The sequence below is a fragment of the Peromyscus californicus genome, unplaced genomic scaffold (genome assembly GCF_007827085.1).
Source record: "Peromyscus californicus insignis strain IS unplaced genomic scaffold, ASM782708v3 Scaffold_24__1_contigs__length_46423439, whole genome shotgun sequence".
In the NCBI taxonomy this organism is placed as follows: Eukaryota; Metazoa; Chordata; class Mammalia; order Rodentia; family Cricetidae; genus Peromyscus; species Peromyscus californicus.
This window is the reverse complement of record NW_026294535.1, coordinates 22,694,880-22,714,793: the sequence shown is the minus strand read 5'-3', so window position 1 is coordinate 22,714,793 and position 19,914 is coordinate 22,694,880. Positions and strand designations below refer to the sequence as shown.

Here is a 19,914-nt window from a genome sequence, read left to right as displayed (position 1 = left end):
TGGAGAGAGCTCATAAACTGGCATGCAAGATGGGTGTTTCAGACTGCTTTCATTAAAAGCCAAGGATGAATCCAGGTTGTGAAGAAGAAATTCATGGTCAATTTGTGAAGTCTGACTAGAAAGAGTAAAAGACTAGGCAATTTTACTTGTATTTCTAGACCTATATAGTGTGCTATATTTCCAAAGCCAGGATACAGAATAATAGAAATCTTCGACATTAGAAAGAATTTAGATGCATATGCTGATTCCCTCGCCTGACCACTTGACTGAGGTCTCTCATCTCGTCAGTCACAAGTTCCTTTGTTTCCTGTCCTCTAACACACACACACACACACACACACACACACACACACACACACACACACACACACACACTCCTCAAGGCCTATGGAAGGTTAGCATGACCTAATGTCTGATGTGCTTATGAAATAGTAAAGGGCCACATATATTTTAATCAGTTTTTGTAAATAACTGGGTTTGGAGTAGTTTATTGCTTCCATAAAAACTCTGTGTGGCTTTACCAGTAGTAGAAAGACAGGAGCAGGTAATTTATAGTTTGGCCTCCTAAAGGCAACTCTTATTCATAGCACAGCCCTTGGAAGGAAAAATAAAAGTTTTTCTCTGTCATACACAAGATGATTTTTTTATTGCATATTTTACAGGTATTTGAAAGTAAAGTATATCGATATGATGGAACCAAAAATTAAAGTCAACAGTTAAACTTAATATATTAATATTTATTATTCAGTGGCAGCCTCATTGTTACTCACCACAAAGGAGAAGACCATTGAAATCTATTCTTGGTCCTCATTTAGGAGTGGGCATTATGCTTGTGAGATGTTTCATAAACCCATAGTGATACGTTCTGCAGTTGAAGCAAATCTTCCCATGTTCAAATGCTGCTCTTATGATTTACATCTAGTTGCTTTTGGTTTGGTTATTGATAGCTTCACTCATTTGTATTTTATGACCCAAAGTGTCCATATATCTATTGTATAAATTTTGGAAGCTGTATGGATAACATTCTATAAATTTAATGTTTCTCATTTGACAGATATTCAGTGAGAGGGAAACAAGAGATATAATTCATATTCATAAGAAAATTTCTGTCAATTTTATGTGAGTATACAAGAACTAACATACTACTCTCTTGATTTAGCTGAAATATTGATCCATGTGAGTAAGAACTTCTATATATCTAATCCATAAATTTAGACTATAAATTTAAAAAGATGGTAAATTCTTAAAAGTATTAAAAAATTTATCCTTTTTTCATAACTACTGCAGATATTGGATTTTCTATCCTCCCAAAGGCCTTTGGAAATATACAAAAATATATATGTTTTTGTTCCAGTGTTTGAATATATGAAACAAAAGAATTTATGTGTATCTATATGGGAGTGTGTAGCCAACTGGTTAGACAAAGGAGTTAGCACTTCACTACAGGTATGCAAAATTACTATGAAAAAATGTTGCAGAGGTGGGGAGGATCTGGGAGGAGCTGAGGGAAGGGAAATAATATGATCAAAATATATTGTATGATACTTTAAAAAATGTTACTAACCATGAGAAAATGTATATGATTATATAATAAGTAAATATAGCTATAATGAACGTCATTTATTTTAGAGCATTTTTATTTATATTTTATATTTAAAATGACTAATACATTAGTGTAGCTAGAGTTTTCCTACCTGGCCCACAGTCAGAACAAATCTCTCTCACCTGCCGGTCCCACAGCTGCTCAAACCCGACCAAGTAAACACAGAGACTTATATTGGTTACAAACTGTATGGCCGTGGCAGGCTTCTTGCTAACTGTTCTTACAGCTTAAATTAATCCATTTCCATTAATCTATACCTTGCCACATGGCTCATGGCTTACCGGCATCTTCACATGCTGTTTCTCATCGTGGCGGCTGGCAGTGTCTCTCTGACTCAGCCTTCTACTTCCCAGCTTTATTCTCCTCCTTGTCCCCCCTACACTTCCTGTCTAGCCAATGGCCAATCAGTGTTTTATTTATTGACTAATCAGCAACACATTTGCCATACAGAACATCCCACAGCACATTAGTTGTTTCTCTTTGTATACACATAGGTACACATACATAACACAAAATATTGTTCAGAAAATACTGCCTGAATTTTTAACAACCTGTCATTGAATGTTATTTATCAGTTCATGGAACAATTCAAACATTGATTCATCTATTCATTCCAATGTATTTACTAGATATGGATGTTTGTTTCATAATTCCAAAGTTCACTTATTTTTATAATTTTGAATTAAGAAAATTAAATTTATGGCTTTGAATTAAAAAAAAAAATCTGTCACCATCTATTTGTGTCTGGATCATTTTCAAGATCATTTAATATATGTAAATTCTAATCTCCAATGAATTTTAATTAAGATAACATATTGAGTCTTGCCTCACATTTTTTTTCTATCATCAGAGCCTGGAATATCAGATCTTTTTATAGGTAGTAGGAGGGTGAATATAAGATTCAAATTCAATAAAAATTTAGATTTTTTTTTTCTGAGAGATAATTACAAATCTCAAAATGTGTGGTATTTAGTCTGCTGTGATATATGACAGTTTCCTAATGAATCTTACTAGCAATTGTCCTTTCACAACTTAATGTATATTTAATAATTTCATGTTAAATACATATATTTAAAATTATAAGCATATATGTAACAGTTTCTGCAAGAGAGTTTATGTATATTTTATGGTATTTTTCTATGTCTGCTTTCAAATTTTGGGTTGATATGTGATGCTTAGGTTTCTGTAGTACTCTGAAAACTTTTACTGATAAATTATTCTGCCACCGAGGTCTTTTCGTTACAGGTCAGTCAGTTCTCTTCTTCCCTCCCCCACACAAAGGTCTGCTATGTATCACTCATTTTGATGAATTCTTATTAAATAGATTCTTCTGTCATTACGCAGTAAATCCCAGACACACTTTGACCCTGAAAATATTAGACAGGCTTATTGAGATGACTGTGGAAATAGCCATGAAAAAATCAGCATTTCTATATTATCAAGTTGTCTTAAGTTTTCTAGGAGACAGGGCCATGAAAGGACGAAGAGAATGGTGGGATTTTAAAGGTATGATTAATTGAAATTCTTGTCTGAGTCAGTAGGGCTGGGTGTCACTCATCAATCTGATTTGATATAAGGGATAAGGGAATTCAAGGTTAGGCAAAGGTGAGGTTGGGATTTCAAGGGAGCTGGGCTGCTCTTTGTTCTCTCCTGAATAGAGATTATTAACCTACAAACAGTCAGAAGAGGAAAGAGCTTTAAAGGGACTTCACTCTGTGAGCCCAAATCTTGCCTTTGAGTCATGCTTTGAGTTCAGTTTCCTTCTTATTTCATAGGATATTTTTATGCTAACGAAGCTATGAAAAAGAGCAGATGAAAATATGACTACAAACCTTAAATTCATTACACTTTTATAAGGCAGTGAATATAAATATTTGATAACCATTTTGCTACTTCCATATAGCAAACTAGAAGTTAATATACTTGTCAGTATCTCCGTAGGTCAAGAAATAACAATTTTTTCTAAGGATTTAGAAACATTTGAGCAAAGGTATAGTTATTGTGTCTTACAAACATAGAGAGCTGGAGATATAGCTCAGTGGTTAAAAGCATTGACTCTTCCTGCAGAGGACCCGGGTTCAGTTCCCAGCACCCAAGTGATAGTTTGAAACCATCCATAACTCCAGGTTCAGGAGATTTGAAAACTTTTTCTGATCTCTGTAGGCTCCAGAAACACATTGTGTAATGTATACATGAAAGCAAAACACTCATATACATAATAAATAAATAAAATAATTTAAAAAACATGTTTATTAATGTTTGACTTAACTTCCAGCAGACTGCTGGTCATTGTTCCATGTGTGAATTTTACCTCCCAACTTAGTCATTGGTATTTCTACATAGCTGCCAGCTTTGTCTCTAGGATACTGGCCATTCATCATTTGATCTTAGGATGCAGTGGGGTTAACATGAATAAGGCCTGAAATAGTTCAGCTGGAGGGTAAAGGTGTAAGTTCTCCTATGTCACAGTTTAATGTTGAAGGACACAGGAAACTATTGGGGACTTTCCAACAGTTAATGCAATGACATTGACTGAGTATTATTCAAAATTAGCTGTGTGTGGAATGGATAGTAGGGTGGTAAGACTAGATGGTAATATAGAATCAGGGTGCTTCCTGAAAGAAGGGACTCAGTTCTCCAGATATGGAAAGTATACAATTCCTGCATGGGCTAGCTGTTTGGAGCCTGGGGCCTATGCTGGGACACTTTGCTCAGCCTTGGTGTAGGGAGGAAGGGACTGGACTTGCCTAGGCTGAATCTACCTGGCTGGGCTGACTCCCCAGGGGAGACCTTGCCTTGGAGGAGGTGGGAATAGGGGATGGATTGGGGGGGGGGGGAGGCCTGGGAGGGTGGGAGGAGGGAGGACAGGGGAATCCATGGCTGATATGTGAAATTAAGTTAAATATAAAATAAAAATATTTTTTTTTTTTAAAAAAAAGTATAGTTGGCTCCCTATTTTCATTTGTTGGGTGAATCAGTGATTCAGTTTTGAAGGTGAACTAAACCTTCTCTTGGAGTGTCCTTGGCTGGTCACTGAAAAGATGATGATATAGGGAATCAACATTTCCTCTCTACCTCGGCCTCCTCTAAGCTTTGGAGTTTCACTTTGGCTGGGAAGGGACAGAACAGGGTGGACATTACTGCTTGGCAGCAACCTTTGTCAAATTCTACTTTGTGTTCGTTTTCTCAGGTCATTTTGCCTAATGCACTGTTTGCATCCTAAACTCGGCTTCCTGGAGACCCCAAAACTTCAACAGATGGAAAGGGGGATGCAGTAAGCAGCCAAGTCAAGCAAGAGATGCTGCTGCTCTGCATTAGGTGTTCCTGATCAGTGAGTCAGGAAGAATGGTTGTGGACATATTGCGAATTTGATGTGCAAAGTCAGAAAGCTGAGTCAAGGTTGATTTTGTTTTGAATAATTTGAAGCATGTTGAGAATGTTAAGAAGGAAGAGGAGGCAAAGTAGCAGCAACAGTAGTAGTAATAATCTGGGAGAATGCAAGAAAAATAAAATAATAGCTCAGTTGTGACATAGTAATTACTACATTAATTTGACAATATTTCCTACATTAAATTGAATTGACCAGTCTAAATTTTCAGTGAGTAGTCAAGAATGGGTACATGCATGTTGCTGAATTTTCTCTCCAGGTCCCGCCAAGCCCCCCGCAGTCCTGTAGCTCACTTACAAAATAATTACTCAGAAGCTTATATTACTTATAAGCTGTATGGCTGTGGCAGGCTTCTTGCTAGCTAGACCTTACATCTTAAATTAACTCATTTCTATAAATCTATACCTTGCCACGTGGCTTGTGGCTTACCGGTGACTGTACATCTTGCTTCTCATGGTGGCAGCTGGCAACATCTCCTGACTCCACTTCTCAGCATTCTCCTCTCTGCTTATCCTGCCTATACTATACTTCCTGCCTGGCTACTGGCCAATCAGCGTTTTATTTATCAATCAATCAGAGCAACACATTCACAGCAAACAGAAAGATATCCTGAGAACATGCATTTGGATTTTGTCAGTCAGTTGTAGTATTTAAGCCATTGGTGTGTGGAAAACTTAACCAAAAAATAAGAGTGTATATTAGAAAGGAGTTTGTATTTCACAGAATGACAAAGTTTGGAGGAGAAGCAAGTATGGTAAAAGAGGAAAGAGGGGTTGAATTAAGGGCAAATTGAAGAAAACATTTCAAGAAATAAGATTCCCTGACTCAAATGTAAATAGTAAAATGAAGTCTGAATGAATGTAATGGATCTTGGAACATAAGGTAGTTGTTGACTGTGATAAGAGTAGCTTTAGTGGGGTAGTAAAGACTGAGTTACATGAATTCAGTAACTAATCAAAGTACATGATACCACTCTAGAAAAATTAGGTAATATCTAGAATGAAGTATAAAAAGTAGGGATTTATTAGGATGAAGACTATTATTTTAGCAAAACCACATATCAGTTACAATAGACCAGATACTTTAGTATAAATATTATATATACAATTATTTTCATAACTGCTTGCATCTGACCTTTTGTCAATGCAGCAAAACATCCAGAGGGTGAGATTGTTTCTGCTCTTTGGGAAGCTTTAGCCCACAGACTTTTGACTGTGTTTGGGCAGGTGGTAACAGCCTGGATGATACTAGTAGTCATAAAAACTGAGTTGTGCGGAATATTTCTTTATACTGTATGAATATAAGTCGTTATGGTTGGCTTAATAAACAAGCTGATTGCCCAACATCTGAATGGAATAAGTTTAGGCAGGAGAGCCAAACAGAATGCTGGGAAGGAGAAAGGCCGAGTCTGGAGTCAGAAGCAGACACAGAGAGAAGCAAGATGGACATGCCATACTAAGAAAAGGTACCAAGCCATGTGACAAAGCATAGATAAGAAATATGGGTTAGTTTGAATGTAAGAGATAGCTAGGAACAAGCTTGAGCTATTGGCTAAACATTTATATTTAATATTAAGCCTCTGTATGGTTACTTGGGAGTGGCTTGTGGGACAGAAACTTCTGCCCACAGAGCTGGTCAACGCATTTCTCATAGTTGTTTTCCCAGGGCCAATGCAGCTGTGGTCACGTAAGAAAAATCAGGTGCTGACTTGTATTTCACCAGGCTTAGGGTTCACTGGGTGTTAGGATGAGGGATAGGAGGTTTTTGTGAAAGAGACTTTGGAAAATGTATTGGTGAAATGAAGGAGTGAGAAGAAGAGGAATGGACTGACTGATAAATGTGGATGTTTTTAGATTGCAGGTCCAAAGCTGGCAAACAGTGGATAGAACTTCAAGTATCTGAATGAGACTAATAGACTCAAAGGCAATTGTCTCAGACTAGCCAAAAGCAGAAAAATTTGACTTATAAAGTCCCACTACAAAATCTTTAATTTCTGAGAAATGCCATTATTAAATATCAATTCCATTTGAGACAGGTGTATGTGTTAAATTTGCTTATGCCATGAAATGCTTCTCTATGGGTTCAAAATATGAATTGAATCTACTATGTGAGTACCTATTACTTAGTAGCACTGGAGAGAAAATGGCCACTACATGGCTACTCTGTTGCCTGAAATTTAAACTTTTTATTTGTATTTAATTAAGCTTAATCTTAGATAATTTCATACATGTATATAATGCATTCTGCTCACTCTTCTTCCCTACAATCCCTTATCTCTCTCTCATCCCTGTTAACAAAACCCCTCCCTATATGTCTCTGTATTCATTACCATTCACTGGAAAGAGGGACTTTGCTGATTAAGGCTGGGAATAGCACTTGTCTATGAATATAAATATGAAGATTCAATATAAATATGAAGATTCAATGAAGGCAATTTTGGACCATTTAGCTGAACAATAGGAACTTTGTAATAGGTTTCTATTGTTATGTAAAAATAAATAGGTATTTGGTTTAAAAGACAGAACCTCAGACCTTCCTGACCATGGGTTTCTGATTAAATTTACAGTACTTTTAAAGAATTAAAATTATCATGTTGATTTTATACAAAATTATAGACTATTTGGTATATAAAATTGTGGTAAATATTAACCTACTTATTTTTTGATAATATTTTACAGATAAGAAAATCATGACATCTACAGAAATCAGGACTGTTCATTGGTCAATGTCCTGTTAGCAGAAGAAAGAAGTCAGAAACTTCTCAGGAACGTAATAGCATACATTAGTGAAGTCCAGCTCTGGTCTAGTTTGGCTGAGTCTCAAGTCTTCAAAGAAGTCTTAACCCCCTCAGTTTCTTCTGTTAGTTCTTTCAGCGGCATGAATCTTCTCCAACAGCCATACCTCCTGAACATTTCCCGCATTCACTTCTAGAGCTTTATTTTTTTACTTGGTCACCCTATTAGAAGGACACCTTCCCTATCCTAACATAGTCGCAATGTCTTAGATGACCTAGGATAAATGCTATCCCCAAATTGACGGTTGGAACCTGTAGAATGAAATTTGCTGGTCCCGAGAGGAGTGGCTTCTCAAAGGAAAAGTGATAGGCTTTTACTATAAAGTTTATAGTAATAGAGGCTTACTATAAAGTTTATGATAAACAGAGGAATGTGTGCAAGCCAGACCTGAATTTAAAAAAAAAAAAAGACACAAAACAAACAAACAAAACACCCAAGTTATTTTTATTTTCTAACTTCAGTCATGTCTGAGGTCATTTTAAAACTCTAAGGTCACCTACACCACCATAATGACAAACACTGAGGGGTTTTCTACTCTGAGACAGCCAGCAACATTTGTATGTTTAAAGTAGATGATGGATGTAATTTGAGCAAAGTGATCAGCATTTTGAATTGTAGTTAACCATTGCAGATGATCCAGATTGCACAGTTTTGCTCATATGCTTCACCAGATGTGCTATGCTTCTATTTTACTTAACTGAAATTTGTACTTAAAAAATGACACCAATGGAGAAATCATAAATTGTGATCTTTGACACAGACAGTGACTATAACCTCATGCATGAAGAGATGGCTCTGAAAGTTTAATCATTCCAATACCCACATGGGTCGAGTTGGAAATAGTCAATTTTAGTTTTTGTGTTTTGCTTTTTCTTCCCTATTCTTATTTTCTTTCCAGTAATTAATTCCTCTTTAGGGAAAAATAAAACTCTGACTTACCGGTAGGAGCCACAATGATACCGTTAGCCATTTAAACGAGGGTTTGATACTTGCATGTGCTTGACTCTAGGTGAGGACTTTGATAACAATAGATGTTAAAGAAACACTGTATTATGTGATTATTAACATCATATTCTGGAGGCACACAAATTTGCTTTGGAATGGTGTAACATAAAAATGCAGATGGTGGCGTAATGAGTTCTCATTTGCATACCACCCAGCTCCAAAATTTGTTAACTCGTGGCCATTTCTCTCTTTTATGTTATGACCAAACTTGGACTTTATAAAAACAAAATTTTTTTTTTTTTTTTTTTGGTGACACTGTTTTTGTTACTTTTCTTCTTGTATGAAAAGAGCTGACCGAGCAACTAAGGAAAGGGAAGGTTTCCTTTGGGCAGCAGCTTGTGTACTGTCTGTCATGGTTGAGGGAGTTGTGGCAGCAGGCAGGTGAGATGAGTGGTCACATTGTGTTGACATCCAGGAAGCCGTGAATGATGAATACTTGTGTGGTGGTATTGTGTTCCCCAAAATATTGTGCACCCTAATAAACTTATCTGGGGTCAGGACACAGAACAGCCACTAGATACAGAGGCTAGAAAATGGTGGCACTCACACCTTTAATCCTAGCATTCCAGAGGCAGAAATACCTCTGGATCTCTGTGAGTTCAAGGCCACATTGGAAACAGCCAGGCATGGTGACACATGACTTTAATCCCAAGAAGTGAGCCTTTAATCCCAGGGAGTGATGGCTGAAAGCAGAAAGATATATAAGGCGTGAGGATCAGAAACTAGAAGCATTTGGCTGGTTAAGCTTTCAGGCTTTTGAGCAGCAGTTCAGCTGAGAGTCATTCGGATATGAGGACTGAGAGACTTCCAGCTGAGGAAACAGAATCAGCTGAGCAATTGGCAAGGTGAGGTGGCTATGGCTTGTTCTGCTTCTCTGATCTTCCAGAGTTCACCCCAATAAGTGGCCTCAGGTTTGATTTTATTAATAAGACTCTTAGAGATTCCTGCTACATACTTGTACTCAGCTTCTTTTCTTTTCAATTAGTGGAGGACTGTAGCTCGGGTTATGATGTCACCCATGTTTATAGTCAGTTTTATTGCTTCAATTAACATAATCTAGACAGCCCTTCACAACAAACCTAAAGTTTGTGATTGTTGATTGTAGGCCCTGTTGACAATATTTGACCTCATAGTAACTTTGATAGAAATGATGTTAAGTAAATACACTCAACTAAAGCTGTTGTGAAAAGCTTTTTTATGTGCTGATCCATATAAGAATCTGAATTTAAATCAGAGATTGAATTTAAAGAACATATGTACATATATGCATATATGTTAAAGATAAACAAGCCACAGAATCTGGCCATTGGTTGAAGAAGATAGGCTGTGAAATATTATCAAAGTAAATACCTATTTTTCTTTTATTCTTTAGTTTAAATATTACTGATACTCTATCAAACACTCTTAGAACTATATAACTTTCCATGGTAGCACATAAAATAATGGTGATAAACTTACCTGATTTTAAGACTAAAATTTTATTGGCTGAAATAATCTTAATTATTTTATTTTTATGGGTTTGGAGAGAAGTAGAATTGAGAACAATGTAAACTTTGCACAAAGATAAGCTTATTAAAAATATTCTTAGAAATAAGTAAATACAATTGCCCTCCAGTATCCCTAGAAAAGTGATTCTGTCAAAATCCATGACTATCTGTCTTTTATATAACAGAGCATAGTAATTGCCTACATTAAATGTATATCCTTTATATGTGTTATCTACAGATTACTTATAAGAAGTAATATAACATAAATGCCATGTAAATGTTGTATAGTTTAGGGGTAAGGTAATCTGTACATGATCAGCAGAGACAATTTTTCTCCTAGATGTTTTTTTGTTTTTCTAAATGCAGTTGCTTGACTCTAACATGGGAAGTCTTGAGGATATGAAAGGCTAACTGCATATATTGTTCAAAACAGGCTTAAGAAAAGATGGCTTAAGTGAATTTTGATAAAGATCACTTATAAAGATAGGTTGTTTCTAGTTAGACTGTAACAGAATAAGACCGTGAAATTACAAATTCAAGTAGAAAATAAAAAAAAACAATGAAAAGAGGGTGCCAGATAGACAATGCCTATATTGTTTTTGCTGTGCTTTCTTTAGAAGTCTGGGTTTGGGCTGATTCTCTTACCATGTGGTTCAGTGGGTGACAGGACCTGTTTTTATATATTGGAATTTCATGACTCAGGAGGTTAACTTACACAGCTCTTGATTTAACACTGAGCTATCACAAAGAGAAAGAAGAAACACAATTGGATCTCAAGTTTTTATTGGAGTCATATTGTCATTTCAAACACAATACCAGCGAAAAGTGACTCCATGCTGACCTGCACTTCACAGCCCGGAAGGACAGCAGGGAGGAGGAAAGGAGTTCTTTGCTTTGATCATCAAAATGAGGAGTCCCCATCAATTGTGCTCTGAACCAGAGACATTACTGGAGGTGGTGCTTGCAAAAACATGAGATGGGTAAAACTGCAGCTTTATCTCTTTGCCTTGAAGATTTCAGCCTCAACTGAATGTACCAGGCTCTGCTGATTCCTCATGGGAGACCTTGCCTTGGAGGAGGTGGGAATGGGGGGTAGGTTGGGGGAAAGGTTGGGGGTGGGTGGGAGGAGGGAGGACAGGAGAATCTCGGGTTGATATGTAAAATGAATAGAAAATCTCTTAATTAAAAAAAAAAGGAGGGGAAAAAAGATTTCAGAACTCCTTATGTAAGAAAGTCTTTACTCATCCACTGCCATTCCCCCCACTAATGTTGAAAAATGTAAAATTTCCAGTTGTATGTTTGGTCTCCAAACTGCCAGAAATTGGAGTGCAATGGTGTTTATATACAAGTCTGATTAATATTCTTTGGAGAGAGGCTGCTTCATTGGTTCTGCTTTGTCTGAGAGCAGATGGAGCCCTACATGAGACTAGTCTGTGTTTGCAAAAGCATAACCTATTCTGGAAGTGTCTCTTTGCAACAAAATGAGCTATCAGGGTGGAGAAGAACCTCTTACTTGTCTTATGACTAATGTGCATGGATAATTGATAATCTACTTTGGAAATCGTGTTTTTTTTTCTCCAAGACTGTGGGCAGAGATTGATTTTAAAATTTAAAATGTCATCCGCTATTTTCTCACTTGTGATTTAATTGAATTCGAATTTTATGAGTTCCTCCTTACTGGACAGTTTGCTCCCACTTTTGTTGATTGTTTTGTGAGAGTTTTGGCATCCAAGGAAAAGGCAACTTGTGTACATTTTAGCAGGGACCCTTTAGGATGAGTTGTCATATCCTATGCAAAGTTACTTTCCAATTTCAAGACAGTAGCACAACTTGACAATTTTCTTTATTCTTAAAAAATAGTTTTAGAAATCACAAGTAGCCCAATAGCAATGCAATTCTTACTTTTATTTGTAAACCTTAATAAAAATAGTCATGTAGTTGCCTTTCGGTTTGATTAAATATACTACCACCATGGTTAAGAAGTTAGAGCTTTAGGGAGACAACATTACTTTTGTTAAAATCTTCATTATTTAATTTGATGAACATTGATTTTTCAATAATATAGTGTACTCTATGTAAAGGCGCTGCAACTTAAAGTATTCTTATATCATACCCATACTTATAACATCCATTTGACATAATTAAATCTAAAATAAGACCGAGTATCATAGCAACCGAATATTTTGTTTTGTGCTTAAAATAGGATTCCTCCAAAGAAGAGGCAAGCTGACTTCATGAAACATGCTGCCTGTAAATTTCTATAATAATTCTATAAAAGTGGTAAGTGCTAGAAGCATATTGGATTCAAAAAGAATTTGTAAAAGTTCTAAGAGCAGATGTCTAATCTCATTTTATTTCTGTATTCTTTTGTCATAGCGCCATAATCTGAAACAGTGACTAACACAGTAAATATTTGTTAAGTGGATGAAGGAAGCAACACATTATCAGTGTTCTATCCAAGCACACTCACTGAGACATGTTTTCCCTAGCATTTGTGGCTTAGATAGATGATTTCTTTTCCTTGAAATTCACAGCAACAACAACAACAAAATCGAGTTGGTTGGCAGCCAGTTCAACTCATATATGTAATTTTATACGTTCAATTTCAAAACTGAGGATGTAGTGTCAAGATGTGACTTACAACAGTAAGTGATAGTAACTGAGTTTTAGTGAGTTCATGACCTTTTGCATACTTAATATAGATTTGTTTGATTTTATAGTTATATAGAGTTTCCACAGAACATTTATGAGTACCAATGGTTGTAAAATGTTATTATCCTTGAAGTAAAGGGGAAACTAACCTGGGAAGACTAATCTCTGAAAGCCAGTGCAGATGGCAAAGGGTAAAATGTAACATTTACTGTTATGTCATGAATGGACTGGCACAGCATTTAGAGTTGTGAATGAGATGGAAAACACCCTGTAAGTCAAACTGCTGCACATCGTAAGGTGGTTAGCTTCGGCTGTCAGCTTCACTGAATGAAAGGACACTTAGAGCATTGATGGTGTATCTGTGAGGGTGTTTAAACGAAGAGGGAAGACTCATATTGTATGTGGGTGCTATTAAATCATAGGCTGGCATCACGGGTTGAATGAATACAGAAGGAGGAGCTGATCACCAGCATTCATGTCTTTCTGCTTCTTATACAGATTAAATGAGAGCAGTTGCCTTTTACTCCCGTCATCTTGACTTCCTCTGCCACAGTAGACTGTATCCCCATACCCATGAGTCTAAATAGTCTTTCCTTCCAAACAATGTCTTTGTCAGGGTTTTTTTTTTTTGTCATATATTGATAAAACTAACTAGTACAGACATTCATATTTGGCTGGGAGAATGTTAGTATGCTAAACCTGACCACGTTGTTTATAGGTCTTTATAGAAGCTACTTTTGGGAGGCATGGGTAAAAGTCTGGGCTAGATTAGCCCTTGAATACTTAATCAGAGCTTAGTGACCTGATTCTGTGGGAGTGTGGAAAACCAGAATGCTGATAGAAATGTAGACAACAGCAAGCAGCCTGGTTCATGATGTTGCAGATGGGAATGAGGGATTCTTTGGGGAACTCAGGTAGAAAGGCTCTTCAGGGTACATTCTGACTGTATGGACATTTTGCCAGCATCTTGAGTGATGTGGAATTCAGAAGGGATTGTGATTTGGCCGAGGAGATTTCAAGATAGCGAAATGTGGACTATGGCATGGTTACTATGCAATATTAGATCTACAGTGAGAGAAGAGGACAGAAAAGCCACAAATTGTATGCAGTTTGGTGAGGAAAGAAGTGTGTGTGGGGAGTTCAAAGTTGCATACATGAAGGGTTAACACAACTGTAATTATAAAAAAAAAAAGGTTGGGGCAGTGCAAGAGAAACTCAGTGTTGTACACTGGGACAGTATAAAAGGTATCTTGAGTGTAAGACCCCATCCATTGAAGGTTCCAACTTAAACCAATGCAAAGTGTTTTGAAAGGGGAGAGCCGCTAATATTGTTCCCTGTCCAAAAACAACATTTTGAAATTTATTCTCCTCTCACACAATACAACTTGCCCTACCTTCCCTCCTCCCAGTACCCTTCAACCTCCCTTTTCCCCCAGATCCACTGCTCCTCCATTTCCCTTCAGAAAAGAGCAGCACTCCCAGTGATACCAATCAATCATGGCATAACAAATGCAATAAGACTAGACTTAAACCCTCATATCAAGGTTGGACTAGGCAACCTAGTTGGAGGAAAAAGGTCTAGGTGGGGTTGTGTGACTCTCCCAGGGAAGGGGAAATAGAATAGATTTTTGGGAGGACTGAGGAGCAGGAGAGGGTGGAAAAACAAGTATTTTACAAGGTTCAGTCAGAAGGGTACACAGAGGCCTCAAAAACTGTAATAGAAGAGCCAGATGATATTTTGAACTAGTAGCATGACTTGGCAGCCTGGTTAACTCATGCTGGATGTGTAGGGATGCAAACCACATGAGTTATGGGGTCATGGATGCTCTCAAAAAGATTGTCGAAGGCCTTTGGTGATGGACATTGTATGGCAGGATTGGATTCCCTACAAGAACAACAACAACAACAGCAACGACAACATGAAAGGCCACGGTTTGATTCTGTGAAGATGAAGTCCAAGTCTTAATGAAAACCCTATAATATTAGAAATGCCTGGGACATGAGGTATTTGCCTAGGAATCTTTATGCATACAGCGGTGCCACGTGACTTTAGAGGCCACACGGGCTGCACACCACCAAACTGTAGGGGTGGAGTCACTAGGTGCACCACAACAGGATGCAGGTGATGCCACCAAGTGGCCCAGACACTGGACACAAAGCAACAGGGTTTAGTGTTTGCTCTGTTGTATTTCCTTTTTATTTGAGTCATTTTTTTTCCTTGCTATGCCTCCCCAAATTCCTCTTATACTTTGGAATGAGAATATTTACTCTTCGCCATTATTTATTAGAAATATGTACATTTTTAAAATTCTGATAAGCTCTGAGTGAAGATGTCTCGAATCTCAAAAAAGACCTTGGTCTTTGTACTTTTGAACAATGTTGGATAATTAAAGATTAGGAATTCTTAAATGGGAGTGAAGGCATTTAGCATTATGATACATCCATGAGCCTCTGGAGACAAATTCTGGTTTAAATATTTATTTTTTACAGTTTTATGTGTGTGTGTGTGTGTGTGTGTGTGTGTGTGTGTGTGTGTGTGTGTGTGTGTGGTCTGCATATTTGTGGGGAAGTCAAGAATTGTTTTGTGGAAGTTGATTCACTTTGTGAGTTCCTAGGACACAACTGAGATCATCTGGCTTGGCAGCAAGTACCCTTAGCCTCTGAGTTATCTTGGTGGTCCACATGTTATGATTTAGAATTATGCGTTTCAATGTCAATGTGATAAAGGGTAGACCTATGATGGTTGATGTTAGCTGTTAAGTTGTCTAGATTAACAAGTATCTAAGGCATTTATTAGGTAACTTTGGATGTACCTGTGTGGGTGTTTCTAGGGCAGTTTAACTGAAGAGAAAAGACTTACCTTGATGTGGGTGAAACCATCTCATGGGTTGGGGTGCCAGGATGAATGAAAAGGAACAAGTAGTGGATTACCGCCTTGCCTCTATCTATATTCTTAGTGCAGATACAATCTGACCAGCCACCTCATGTTCTGGCCATCATTGCTTTCCTGCCATGGTGTGTGTGGCAGACTATATCTCTTTAAAGTATAAACCAAAATACATCTTTCCTCAAATTGCTTTTGTGAGTTATTCCATCAAAGATATAAGAAAAATAATTAGTAAACTTTCTAAATGTAAAAGCCCTTGGGACGTCTGCTTCAAATTTATATTTCAGAGGTGGCATAGGCTGAGAGTGGCAAAGGATGTTTCTTCTCGTTGTCCTATTATGATTAGAAAGAATTAATTTGAAAATGGAGAGTTAAACATTTAAGCCTTTAAAAAAATTTCAAGACAGCAGTCCTCAGTGCTGTGTGATGTTCTGTATGGCAAATGTGTTGCTGATTGGTCAATAAATAAAACACTGATTGACCATTGGCTAGGCAGGAAGTGTAGGCGGGACAAGGAGGAGAATAAAGCTGGGAAGTGGAAGGCTGAGTCAGAGAGACACTGCCAGCCACCACGATGACAAACAGCATGTGAAGATGCCGGTAAGCCACGAGCCATGTGGCAAGGTATAGATTAATGGAAATGGATTAATTTAAGCTGTAAGAACAGCTAGCAAGAAGCCTGCCACGGCCATACAGTTTGTAACCAATATAAGTCTCTGTGTTTACTTGGTCGGGTCTGACTGGCTGTGGGACTGGCGGGTGAGAGAGATTTGTCCTGACTGTGGGCCAGGCAGGAAAACTCTAGCTACACCTCAAAATGAGAATACAAAATCCCAGAACACTTTTAAGCTCCAATATAAGCCTAATGTGATCTTAGGCACCTAGGTCTAGCAAAGCATGCATCAAAGCCTGAGACTGATGGTTGAGATTTATATCTGCAGACAGAGGAAGGAAAGAGAAGAAGACTTAAATCAATGGTTCTCAGCCTTCCTAATTCTGGGACCTTTTAATACAATTTCTCATGTTGTGGTGACCCCAACTATAAAATTAATTACATTCCTACTTCATAACTATAATTTTGCTACTGCTATGAATCGTAATATAAATATCTGATATGCAGGATGCCTGATATGTGACTCCTGTGAAGGGGCTGTTCAACCCTCAAAGGGATCATGACTCACAGTTTCAGAACCATTGATTTAAATGGTCACTTGGAATTGTAGCTGCTCAGACGGCTTTTAGTTTTTGTCAGATGTATTTTTTTCTCATTGTAAAGGTACCTTAAGAGTTGGATAGCTTATATTGAAATAATTATAAACTTCAGAACATTTTTAAGGGACATTCTCACAATGGTTTGCTTATAAAATAGTTGCACCAACCATTACATCGAGGTCTATTTTAAACAAAAAGGCTTATTCCAAAAATGTATGCTGTATATGGGTGTTGTGCCTCTTCAGGTCCTTTTGGTCTATGTTTGTTTCCAGGCCTTTCTTGTCCTTCAAACCCTGAAGGTATTTGAAATTACACAGTAATTAATTTTTCAGAATTTGGATTTTTTTCTGATATCCCTCATTGTTAGATTTGGGTTACAATTTGCCATGAGGACTATACTTTTCACTACATCTATCAGATGGTACCTGAGACTGTTTTGTCTTATGACTGGTACCTTAACTTTGATTCTTTGAGTAAAGTAATATCTCTTAATGTTTCTGTACTGTATAGCTACATTTTTGTTTTAATAATCATGATATAATACACACACACACACACCATTATTCATTCAAGTTTTATAAGATTTGTTTGCATTCCTTAACATAGTTAATATTGTTGTTGTTATCATTATTATTATTTTGATTTTGGGGGCTTGATCTTGCACTGTAGCCCAGGTTGTCCTGGAACTGACTATGTATCTCAAGCTGGCCTCAGACTTGCAGCAATTCTCCTGTCAAAGCTTTCTGAATGAAGGGCTTATAGGTGTGTGCCACCATGCTTTGCTCTCACTTATGATTATGGTTGACAACTAGTAATTCTCAAACTCTATAATTTCTCCTATATTTATTAGACGTCATTTTGATGCTTGGAAAGCTTTTCCCCCCTCACCTCTCTTTCCTCTCCTCCCTTTCTCATTTCTTCCACTCCCCTCCCCTTTCTTCCCTTCTCTTCTCCCTTTCTTCCTTACCAGCGTGTACCTGTGAATTCCTGTTTTACTCAGTTGGATAATATCTATGCCTATCATTAAGCATTTCTAAATGACCATAGATTTGGCCATTGAGATCCTCTTTTAGACTAGCTACTATATCTATTTGCCACAGTCTTCCTCTTTGTGCATTTTTAAATTTCTGCGGGGTGCATTCCAGGATATCTCTCTCTCTCTCTCTCTCTCTCTCTCTCTCTCTCTCTCTCTCTCTCTCTCTCTCTCTCTCTCTCTCTCTCTCTCTCTGTGTGTGTGTGTGTGTGTGTGTGTGTGTTTGTGTGTGTGTGATTTTCTTACCTGGTCCTATGATCGGCAATTCAATGCTATGTCTTTGTAATGTTTTGTCTTTGCTACTGGAGTATCATGATCCCTGGATTTTTCAGTGTCTGGAGTTAGAGATTCTACAGCTACATTCGTGTCCCTGCTACAGCTCATCTGACTTTGTCCTTTTTATAGTTATGAATTTTTCTCTCTTCCAATGACAAGACAGGATTCCCTAACTCTCTTGGAGACATACCTTGTTTCAGCCCTGCTAGACCTTTCTTTTTCTTGTCTGTGACTATCTAATAATGGTTTATTGATTGTGTTAAAATAGGAAACAAGGGAGGAAGAAACTGAGATAAAAAGAAAGAACATATAGATTATAAAAACTAGGATAAGCATGGAAGAGGAGGCAGAAAGAGTGTAAGAGCCAGAGGGGATGGAGGACACCAAGAAAGCAAGGCCCACTAAATAAATATGAGCAAAGCTCAAATGAACTCATAGGGACTGCAACAACACGTACAGGATCTGCATAGGTCTGCACCAGGCCTGCATTTTTATTATGGCTTCCAGTTTAGGTTTTTATGGGATTCCTGAATGTGTGAATTCTTGTGCCCTTTCTTAAGCTCTTTTCCATCTGTTGGCTTGTCTTGTCCATCTTTTATGTGATAGTTTTGTTTTATCTTATTGTATTTTATTTTACTATAGTTAGGAAAATAAATTATGAGTGAATCAATGAATGAAGAGCTTGCCACTATAATAAGGGTTAACAACTGAATTGTCATTTATACCTGTTGAGAGAGGGAAAATCAGTTTTCTCTATTAGAGTGACACTGGGTATATCAGCTACTCGAGGGCAGGCCTCATGTTCAGAAGTAGTTGACCAACATATAATGGACTCTAGTGTGTGTGTGTGTGTGTGTGTGTGTGTGTGTGTGCTTTTATTTAGTTACATTTTAGTGTTTTTTCCTTTGGAAGGGGTGTTCTTTTATTTTGTTTTCCTGATTTTGAGTATGTGTGTTGTTATATTGTTTTTTTTTGAGAAAGAACTTAAAGTTAGCTGAGTAAGGAGGGGAAGAGGATCTGGAAGGACTTGTGTGAGGGAAAAACTAAGTTTTTCAAAATATATTTAAATTTAAAAAATGTTTCAAAATGATAAAATATGATAAAAGTAAAAAAAACACTAGGGTAAGAGCATAAATTTAGTAATTTTCAATAAAATTTTGTTACACTGTTATTAATAAAGTAAAATACAGAATAGAAGTTTTTAGGTACATATGTGTACCTTCAGCTGCTTGGCCCTTGAAAATCTAACATTATTTTTGAAATGGCAATAATCATGTGTTTGGACTCTGTTTTTGCTGTTTGTAATGTTTTCCAATCTTCAAAGGGAAAAGGGGCGAATACAGGGATTTCTTGATTCCATTTGGCTAACTGCTGAGGGATATTTTGTCCAAATTTTTAAATGACCATGTTTTAATTAAAAAAATATGAGCAAATTAAAAATAAACTCCCTAAATGGAAAAGGATCTACAATCTCCAAATAGTTTGCACGCCTTGAGGAAAGTTAAAAATAAAAATGTTCTGACATTCTTGTCTTAAAGGTTGTGTTTCAAAATAAAATGATTTGACAAACACAAAC

General features: G+C 37.1%; 1 long non-coding RNA gene across 1 annotated transcript in view; it reads left to right on the top strand.

Annotated features, from left to right (window-relative positions):
* Positions 1-10,960: 10,960 nt before the first annotated feature.
* The window catches only part of LOC128120005 (uncharacterized), a 39,479-nt gene continuing 30,525 nt past the window's right edge, over positions 10,961-19,914 (top strand). Inside the window, exon 1 of the long non-coding RNA XR_008221749.1 lies at positions 10,961-11,357. This is a non-coding gene — a long non-coding RNA (uncharacterized LOC128120005). The remainder of the gene's footprint in view (positions 11,358-19,914) is intronic.